Below are 9,495 nucleotides of genomic sequence, written 5' to 3' on the forward strand. Positions count from 1 at the left end.
CTTACTTGTTCTATCCTTTTTGTAATCAGTTCAGGAACTATTTATCTGCTCAAGATAACAGTTAAAATGTACTCACCAATACCAGACACACGAACAATTAACATGGACCGGTTTCGACGATTGTCTTCGTCAGTCAGAAACACGAACAATTAACATGGACCGGTTTCGACGATTGTCCCTGTTAATTGTTCTTGTTTCTGGTACTGGTGAGTACATTTTCACTGTTATCTTGTTCTTCTCACCTGCAGTCTCGTGTTCCTATTCTATTTATCTGCAGTCATTTAACTGTATTCACTTCTGGAGTGATTAATGATGTGTCACAGACAACCAAACATCACAATACACAAAACGGCACACACAAAAAGGCGTATAAGATGAACATCTTTTATAACAGTTTATTCAGATCACTACTCAACAACATGTAACAAAAGGACAGAGGTATCAAGTAACACACACACACAGTTTCTCTTGAGATGCCTTCGTTGCTATACAACCTGCGGCTTTAAATATAAAGGCACGCACCTTTCCGTGCAAATTGTTTGGCTTAAAAACTCCAATTTATCGAGGCTTGAAAATAGGACAAGAAAATCCCGCTATTTAGTCACATACCAAACATCAACACGCTGACGGCTTGCTATGTTGAGTTGGCTTTTGTTGTTGTTGGATGAAACAAGTTCGGAAAAGTGGCTTTTACGTAATTAATCCATAACAAAAACTGAATAGCAATGTGCACAGAGAGCAGCAAAGCCGAAGGGTGTTGATTTTTGGAATGTGTCCAAGTGGAGGGATGGTTTTGTCCCATGTAAAAGCCAAGCCACATCTGAGACGAGGAACCGACCTGCTATGAACGAGGAGCATGCCTTTAGAGTGAGTAAAAACGTTTCTTTCTTTCTTTATTTGGTGTTTAACGTCGTTTTCAACCCCGAAGGTTATATCGCGACGGGGAAAGGGGGGAGATGGGATAGAACCATTTGTCAATTGTTTCTTGTTCACAAAAGCACTAATCAAAAATAATAATAATAGTAATAATCACTACCGCCATGTTTCCTCACTTCCTGTTGTGATCGCTGAATAATTTTTGAGCGTGTTTGTTGGTAAATTTTGAAAAATTTAGTTGTCATTAGCAAGAATCATGCCTTATGATAAGAAGTACAGCCAAAAGACACATACAAAGCGAACATTCTGTGGGAATCAACACACCAAAGCTTTTGTTTGTTTGTTTGTTTGTTTGCTTAACGCCCAGCCGACCACGAAGGGCCATATCAGGGCGGAAACACACCAAAGCTGCAAAGAAGGCGTAAATCACCAACGAAGCTGTCGAACATGATTGGCCTACAAGTTGTGAGTCGAATCTTCGCTCGATACCTGTTGTTGAGAATGAAATAACAGCCCATATTTCGAGTGCCACGCCCACAACTACTGAAAAAAAATTGAAAGTGTTATTTAGAATAAATAAAGTTTAAATTTGTGTGAGTGCGCTCAGCTCGGTCTCTCGTGCAGTCGGTCCCTTCTGCGGGATGGGTTACACCGTGGAGTAGCGTGTTCGGCGGTTGGGTCGGGCTGCACGTGAGAGGAATGCTGTATCGTGTGGCAGTTGTGTGTGTAGGGCCTATTGAGTAAAATATTCCTACGCCAAGATATGTGATTGTTAGCTTTTGTATTCAGTGTAGTCAGTCAGCTTTTGGACACCGGCGCAGCAGCAGCAAACTTTTTTGCTAGCAAAGCTGACTTGGAAATTTTTACTCAGTTCTTTTTACTTCAACTTTTTATACGCAGCAGTGCAAAATGACTGACAGAGACGGTTCCAAATTCATGTTTGACAAGTGGGTCAAACAGCTCCCTTCTACGGTGGCAGAAATTTTGGTGGAGGCCGGTTTTGACACGCGCATCGCACTGGAAAATGCCACGCGGAGGACCAGTGTGACTGAACTCAAACTAAAGCCGGGCCACCATGTTGCTACTTTGGCTCTGATACGTGAACTTCAGGGCGACGATGGGCCACTCAGTGTCAAGAGAGCAGGCAGCGGCGACATCACCGGCGACGACAGCGGCCACGGCAGCAACGTCCCTCGACGAGTCATTGCAGAGGTCAACGACCGGCACGGGCGCCGCGACGCCGCTGGACGGAGGCCGTGTAGACCTGGATCCTACAGTTTTTCTGAACACACAGCCATGTTCAGGTGAGGCCCTCAAAATAACAGACTTCATCACATCCCGGGAGGCGGAACAGCAGGAGATCGAGCTTAGAGAGGGCGTATTCATTCGACTGAGCGCCAATCAAAAAACCAAGCTAGACAATGTTTCGCCTGCCCAGTTTCTAAGTGCCAACGCAAGAATTATATCCCGATATACCCCCACCAAAAATTATTCTCAAACGGAACGAAACCGATTCTGTTTTGTTATTCCGGGGAGAGAACCATTTCAAGTAGACTGAACTTGAATGCAGTGCTACTCTCCCCTGGACTGTCTAGGCCTAAAAAAAAAATAGGTGTGGTTACGGTAACCCGACCTACCCTATTTTTAGGGGCCGATCCTATAACTTTTTATTACATTTGTCTAAAAAAATTTAAAAAAAAACGAGTGCAAAAAACGCAATGAAAGCGAAAGCGCCCGAGTCGCACACTTATTTCCCTGTCAAGTAGGTTTAATTTGTACACATTAGAAAAAAAAGTAAAAAAAAAAAAAAAAAGTGATTGCCTACCTACCTACCCTATTTTTTTTGGCTATGTTACCGTAACCACACCTATTATTTTTTTTGGCCCTATATATATATACTCCCGATATACCCCCAACTCAGTACTTATAGCGCAAAGAAGGAGTTGGGGGTATATCGGGAGTATATATATACTCCCGATATACCCCCAACTCAGTACTTTCTGTACATAGCGCAAAGAAGGAGTTGGGGGTATATCGGGAGTATATATATACACACAGCATGACTGACAAACTACATTTCCACTCAAAAGTGTTCTTTTTTGGGGAAAACAGAGAAGTAAGGGGAGTTGATGTATGGGGGGTACATACTAAAAATTGGGGGACCTATTTAAATATCCCCACCTGTCTGTATTACGTCTTTGCGAGGGTCTCTCTGTTTGTCTCTCTGTTATTGAAATATCCCCACCTGCCTGTTTATACGGAAAAAACTGTATTTGGTGTGTGTATATATATACATGTGTGTATGTGTGTGTGTCTCTCTCTCTCTCTCTCTCTCTCTCTCTCTCTCTCTCTCTCTCTCTCTCTCTCTCTTAGTCTCTCTCTGTAATATCTGCCTCTGCCTTTATGTACGGAAAGAGCTGTATTTGGTGTGTGTGTGTCTCTCTCTCTCTCTCTCTCTTTCCCCCCCCCCCCTCTCTCTCTCTCTGTATCTGCCTCTGCCTTTTTGTACGGCCGAAAGAGCTGTATTTGGTGTGTGTGTGTGTGTCTCTCTCTCTCTCTCTCTCTCTCTCTCTCTCTCTCTCTCTCTCTCTCTCTCTCTCTCTCTCTCTCTCTCTTACTCCCCCCTCTCTCTCTGTAATATATGCCGTTCTTTCTCCCAATCTTTCTCTGTGTCTATATGCACGGAAACAGCTATATCATGTTTTCCTGTATCTGTCTCTAATATGTGCCTCTCTCTCATGTCACTCTCTGTCTGCTGTATTTTACGGAAAGAGCTGTATTATGTCTCTGTCTCTCCGTCTCTCTCTCTTTGGACAGGTGTAAGTGAGCGCTACACGTAAAGGTAATGAAGGGGACACGGTAAGCCCCAACATTCTCGCCATTGTAGGTGTTCTACCTGCACGGAAACACAATAATTTGTTTGTTTTCAATATCCACATACAATGAGTGTGAACCATAAGACCCATTCACACACACACCCGACTCAATAAAAGAAAGCTCATAACATGACAAAACACAGTTCGAACTCAAAATGCCACCGAAGAGGCCGAAAGGAATTCCGTGGCCATTTCAGGCAGGCAGTACCAAAGGAGGACATAATGAATATTTCCTTTGAAGCATTTCAAAATCCTTTCAATTTCTTCAGAGTTCTGGAACTGGCCCCGGATTTAATCATTGAGTGGCTACAACGCCACCACCTGCTGGCCGACACCATGATGTGCGAGAAATGTGAGTGTGAATGTAACATGAAGATTAGAGACAAAAACATTGATGGTTTTGTGTGGCGGTGTAAAAAGAATAGGAACCATGAAGTGAGCATTCGCCGAAATTCCTTTTTCACACGATGTCATCTGACGCTCCAAGACGTCATGCTGTTTCTGAAACTCCATTTGGACGGGCTTTCGCTGCTGGAAATAGCCAAACAAGTCGGCATCGCCTACCAGTCAACGGCCGTTGATTGGGCGAGTTTTGTAAGAGAACTCTACAAACAGTATCTCTTCGAACGCATGCCAGGACTCCAATTGTCGGGGATTGTGGAAGTGGACGAGTCGCTCTTTGGAAGAAGACGCAAATACAACCGAGGCCAAATGCGCGGAGTACAGGTGTGGATAGTGGGGTTAGTGGAGAGGTCAACCAACAAGATGGTGATCTACCCAGTGCAATTCAGAGACCACACTGTCCTGGAAGACATCGTGAGTCGCCATGTGGTTCCAGGAAGTACGGTTCTAACCGACGGATGGGCAGCATATGGAAAGCTGAACGATCTGGGATTCAAACACTTCTCTGTTTGTCACAAAACGCACTTTAAGTGCATGTATAAAGAAAAGACCACCGGAAACACCATGGAAGTACACACAAATAGTGTGGAGGGCGCTTGGAAGCACGCCAAGGACCATTTTAAAAGAATGAACGGGAGTCGGATGACTCAGTTCGAAGGACACCTCGCGCATATTTTCTGGAAGAACAACATCCGGCCAAAATCCAAATACCAGTGTTTTTTCGATCTCTTGCGCGAGGTGTACCCTCTGGACAGGCCATATGCGTACACCTACCCCACTCCCCTCTTCCACACCTGGAAGGTCGAGGACAACGAGGATCACAACCGTACCTATGTCATTCCCGTTGACGAGGAGGAGGAGGAGGAGGAGGAGGAGGAGGAGGTACACGAGGAGGAGCAAGAGGAAGCGGCCAGCTTTCACCTGTCCTTATCAGATGTGTCTGACACGCCACCGGTCCAGGGACCCTCTGCCGAGATTTCAGACATCGATCAGCCTGGGCCTGGTACTTCTCGACGCCAATCACTTGGCGTGCAAAAACACAAGTGTCCACTTGGATGGAAACCCCTAGAAAGGAAACCAAGGGCCGGCAGACCACAGCCCGCTAAACGCGGCCGGCCCGATCCTCTGTCTGAGGATTCGGATTTTGATGTGTAGCTTCCCCGTAATCGTGCTCCAAGTGTCTATAGTGTACAGTGTATAGTAATGTGACTTTGTTTAAACAAAACTTCTCTGGATTACACGGGATTTATCATTACAAGACATGACAGTGTTACGTGTGGAGAATTCAGGTAAGGTATACTCACGGAATAAAATAACTTAACATTGTTTAAAATTTAATATCTCAAAATCGGAAAAAGTTACAGGAGTGATTTTTGTACACACGTAAAGCTTGTTCAATTGCTCATTATGGGCAAAAAACCGGAATAGTCTGGCTTGTTCCGTTTGTTTGCAATTTGAGCTCAAAGACGCATGGTGTCATTTTGGAGTTTACAAACTTAGCACTGTGTGTTTGACAGCACTGTGCGTGCACTGGTTGATCGCAGCCGCAATTAAATTACACAGGAGCAGTGAAGGTTAGCCTCAATACGTTTATTAACAAAACAAATTTCATTTCACAGTAGCCGGGTGGAATCGATTACGCAGATGCTGCACCCTAATGAAGCGGTCTTGCTGAGGATTGGTGACACGGGGCCGTCCTTGGCGAGGCAGGTCTCGAACGTTACCGTTGTTTTGCTGGTACATTCTTCGCCACAAGGCAACTGATTGCCTGGTCACTCCGAATCTCCTAGCAACATCAGTATAAGTCATCCCTCCTCTCAACATCCCTATTGCGACGAGTCTATCGTTCACACACGTTCGTGGCATGGTGAAAGAGAACGACAGAGTGGACAGTTTTGGGCAAAGAGAAAAAAACATTTTAGTGAGTTGTTCTCACTCACAAACAAACGGACAAACCAAAGGCAGTACTTTCATGCAATATTCGTAGATCAGCAGCAGACCTTTTGCAGGTTTCAAGTACGGGTTGACGTGCCCCGAGAGTCAAAGAGTGCAGGCCTACCTGTTTACAGCACACACAGCGTGCACTGGCTGTCGGCAGCGTCGGCAAGCTTAGGCGTCAGTCTAGTAAACTCCAAAACGACACCATGCGTCTTTGAGGACCAATTGTGAAAAAACTAAGCAACCGAGAACATTCCGGTTTTTATATTTAGTCAAGTTTTGACTAAATATTTTAACATCGAGGGGGAATCGAAACGAGGGTCGTGGTGTATGTGCGTGTGTGTGTGCGTGCGTGCGTGTGTGTGTGTGTGTGTGTAGAGCGATCTTTATGAAATTTGACATGAGAGTTCCTGGGTATGAAATCCCCGAACGTTTTTTTCATTTTTTTGATAAATGTCTTTGATGACGTCATATCCGGCTTTTCGTGAAAGTTGAGGCGGCACTGTCACGCCCTCATTTTTCAACCAAATTGGTTGAAATTTTGGTCAAGTAATCTTCGACGAAGCCCGGGGTTCGGTATTGCATTTCAGCTTGTTGGCTTAAAAATTAATTAATGACTTTGGTCATTAAAAATCTGAAAATTGTAAAAAAAAATAAAAATTTATAAAACGATCCAAATTTACGTTTATCTTATTCTCCATCATTTGCTGATTCCAAAAACATATAAATATGTTATATTCGGATTAAAAACAAGCTCTGAAAATTAAATATATAAAAATTATTATCAAAATTAAATTGTCCAAATCAATTTAAAAACACTTTCATCTTATTCCTTGTCGGTTCCTGATTCCAAAAACATATAGATATGATATGTTTGGATTACAAACACGCTCAGAAAGTTAAAACAAAGATCGGTACAGAAAAGCGTGCTATCCTTCTTAGCGCAACTACTACCCCGCTCTTCTTGTCAATTTCACTGCCTTTGCCATGAGCGGTGGACTGACGATGCTACGAGTAAAATGGCATTGCGTTCAGTTTCATTCTGTGAGTTCGACAGCTACTTGACTAAATATTGTATTTTCGCCTTACGCGACTTGTTTTCTCTTCTCAGGAATTGATGGTTCTATGATCGTACCACCCCGCTCACCTGCAACTCTTTCCGATTTTGAGATATTAAATTTTAAAACATGTTAAGTTATTTTATTCCGTGAGTATAATATTCTCACTCTCTCTCTCTCTCTCTCATACGTATACTGTTAAAAAAAAGAAACGCATAGCTTGTAATATTTGGTTAATTTAGTTATATGGCTACAAGGATATCCACCAAACTGCAGAAAATGTTTATCTGGTCGTCGACCTTTCGTCCATTGCCACAAGTGAGCTTTGCACGTGACGCATGCGTTATCAGTGGCTACAATGTCAAAATTGCTCATTTGGCATGACCACTCGTCATGCTTCAGTGTAATCTCGTGAAACTCGGGGAATATTGAGCTCTCACCATGTCTTCCAAAACCCATAAAAGCGGATTGTTCGCCACAAAGAAATCAGACGACAATTCAGCGACGAAAGATGGCCCGATTGAGCAGAGAAGACCGCCAAATTGCATTGGGTCGTTTACAAGCAGGCCAAAGTCAAAGTGCAATCGCCAGGCACTTCCACGTGTCCCAGAGCACCATCAGTAGACTGTGGGTCAGGTTTCAAGCCACTGGCTCCGTTGCTGACTTGCCACGAGCGGGAAGACCAAGGGCGACAACTGCTGCTCACGACCGCTTCATACGGCTCCGCCACCTCCGGAATCGTTTCCTGTCGGCCTCATCTTCTGTCCAGGCTCTCCCCGGGCCACACCGATTATCGGACCAGACCGTGCGGAACCGCCTGCATGAAGCTGGTTTGAGAGCTCGCAGACCTCACAGAGGAGCTGTCCTCACCCGCCGCCATCGCCAGAACCGAGTGCAGTGGGGCAACCAGCACCTTCGCTGGACCGTCCGGAATCACTGGAGACACGTGTGGTTCAGCGACGAGTCCTACTTCCTGCTCCAGCGACATGATGGTCGGAGGAGGGTCTACCGGAGAGTAAACGAACGTTACGAGCCTAACTGTGTGGATGAGGCACCCGTTCATGGTGGTGGAGGCGTCATGGTGTGGGGGGCGATCAATACCGCTGGAAGGAGCACCCTGGTGCACGTCCAAGGGCGCATAACTGCCCAGCGATACGTGGAGGAAATTCTGCGCCCACACGCCCTTCCTCAGGAGGAGTGGGACACCATCCCACAGCAAGATATCCGGCATCTGATCCAGTCCATGCCCAGAAGGTGCCGGGCAGTTGTTGCTGCTCAAGGCAGTCACACCACCTACTGACTTGACAGCCTCGGCACCCAATCGTATTGATTGACTGATTGATTTGAAGATGCAAATGAACTGTGTGTGCATTCAACTGTGTCCATACCAAATTTCAAACAATAATCTAAATATTGGATTTTCCGTTAATTTTTTCGAAAAATAAAACAAATTTGGCAAGTAGCAACTATGCGTTTCTTTTTTTGAACAGTATATATAGTCAATGAGTTCTTTTCGTATAATAATTTTTTTATTTCCCTATTAGACTGCCTATTATCTGACAACTTGATGCGGCTAAACGGTATATATATACGGAAAGAGCCATATTATGTCTCTCCGCTGTGTTTGGTTGTGTGTGTGTTTCTTTCTGTGTGTGTGTCTGTCTGTCTGTCTGTCTGTCTCTCTCTCTCTCTCTCTCTCTCTCTCTCTCTCTCTCTCTCTCTCTCTCTCTCTGTCTGTCTGTCTGTGTGTCTGTCTCTCTCTCTCTGTCTCCCTTTTCCCCTTGTATTCAGTTATAATACACTCCCAAAAATCTTGCGCCAAGCACAATAAAAACCAGAAAAGCAAGAACATATTTTAAATTTTGACACCAAATAAAATAACAGTACAAAAGAACAAAGGTTAAAATATAGCACGCAACACACTATATCCAGGTGGTTGTGGTAAAAGACACGAGGAACTGATCGGTCAAGTTGTAACTGCGACGTTTACAAGAAAACGACCCTCACTTGTATACTGCCATCTGAATCGCACTGAGTGACGCATATGTGGATATGAGTAACCGTAACAGACAAATTCGTGACTTATGGTTCCATATCCAAGACATCGTTGGACCTGCGAACAAGTGGCCTAAAAACATAAGGAGACTTTTTTGGACCAAAAACATTTCTCATTTTGATCGTCTTATCGTATGTGCCTTTGTGTTCATCAACGGACTGAATCCATTTATATTCTTGGAATGGTGCGAGCTGATGGGATTGTGCCGAGACTCTAGTGCCATACGGGAAGTACAGAACCTCTTCAATAAATTTGCAGGAGGCTCCTACGCTCGAGCGCTGTATGCGTA

This window comes from Littorina saxatilis, linkage group LG2 (genome assembly GCF_037325665.1).
Source record: "Littorina saxatilis isolate snail1 linkage group LG2, US_GU_Lsax_2.0, whole genome shotgun sequence".
Lineage (NCBI taxonomy): Eukaryota > Metazoa > Mollusca > Gastropoda > Littorinimorpha > Littorinidae > Littorina > Littorina saxatilis.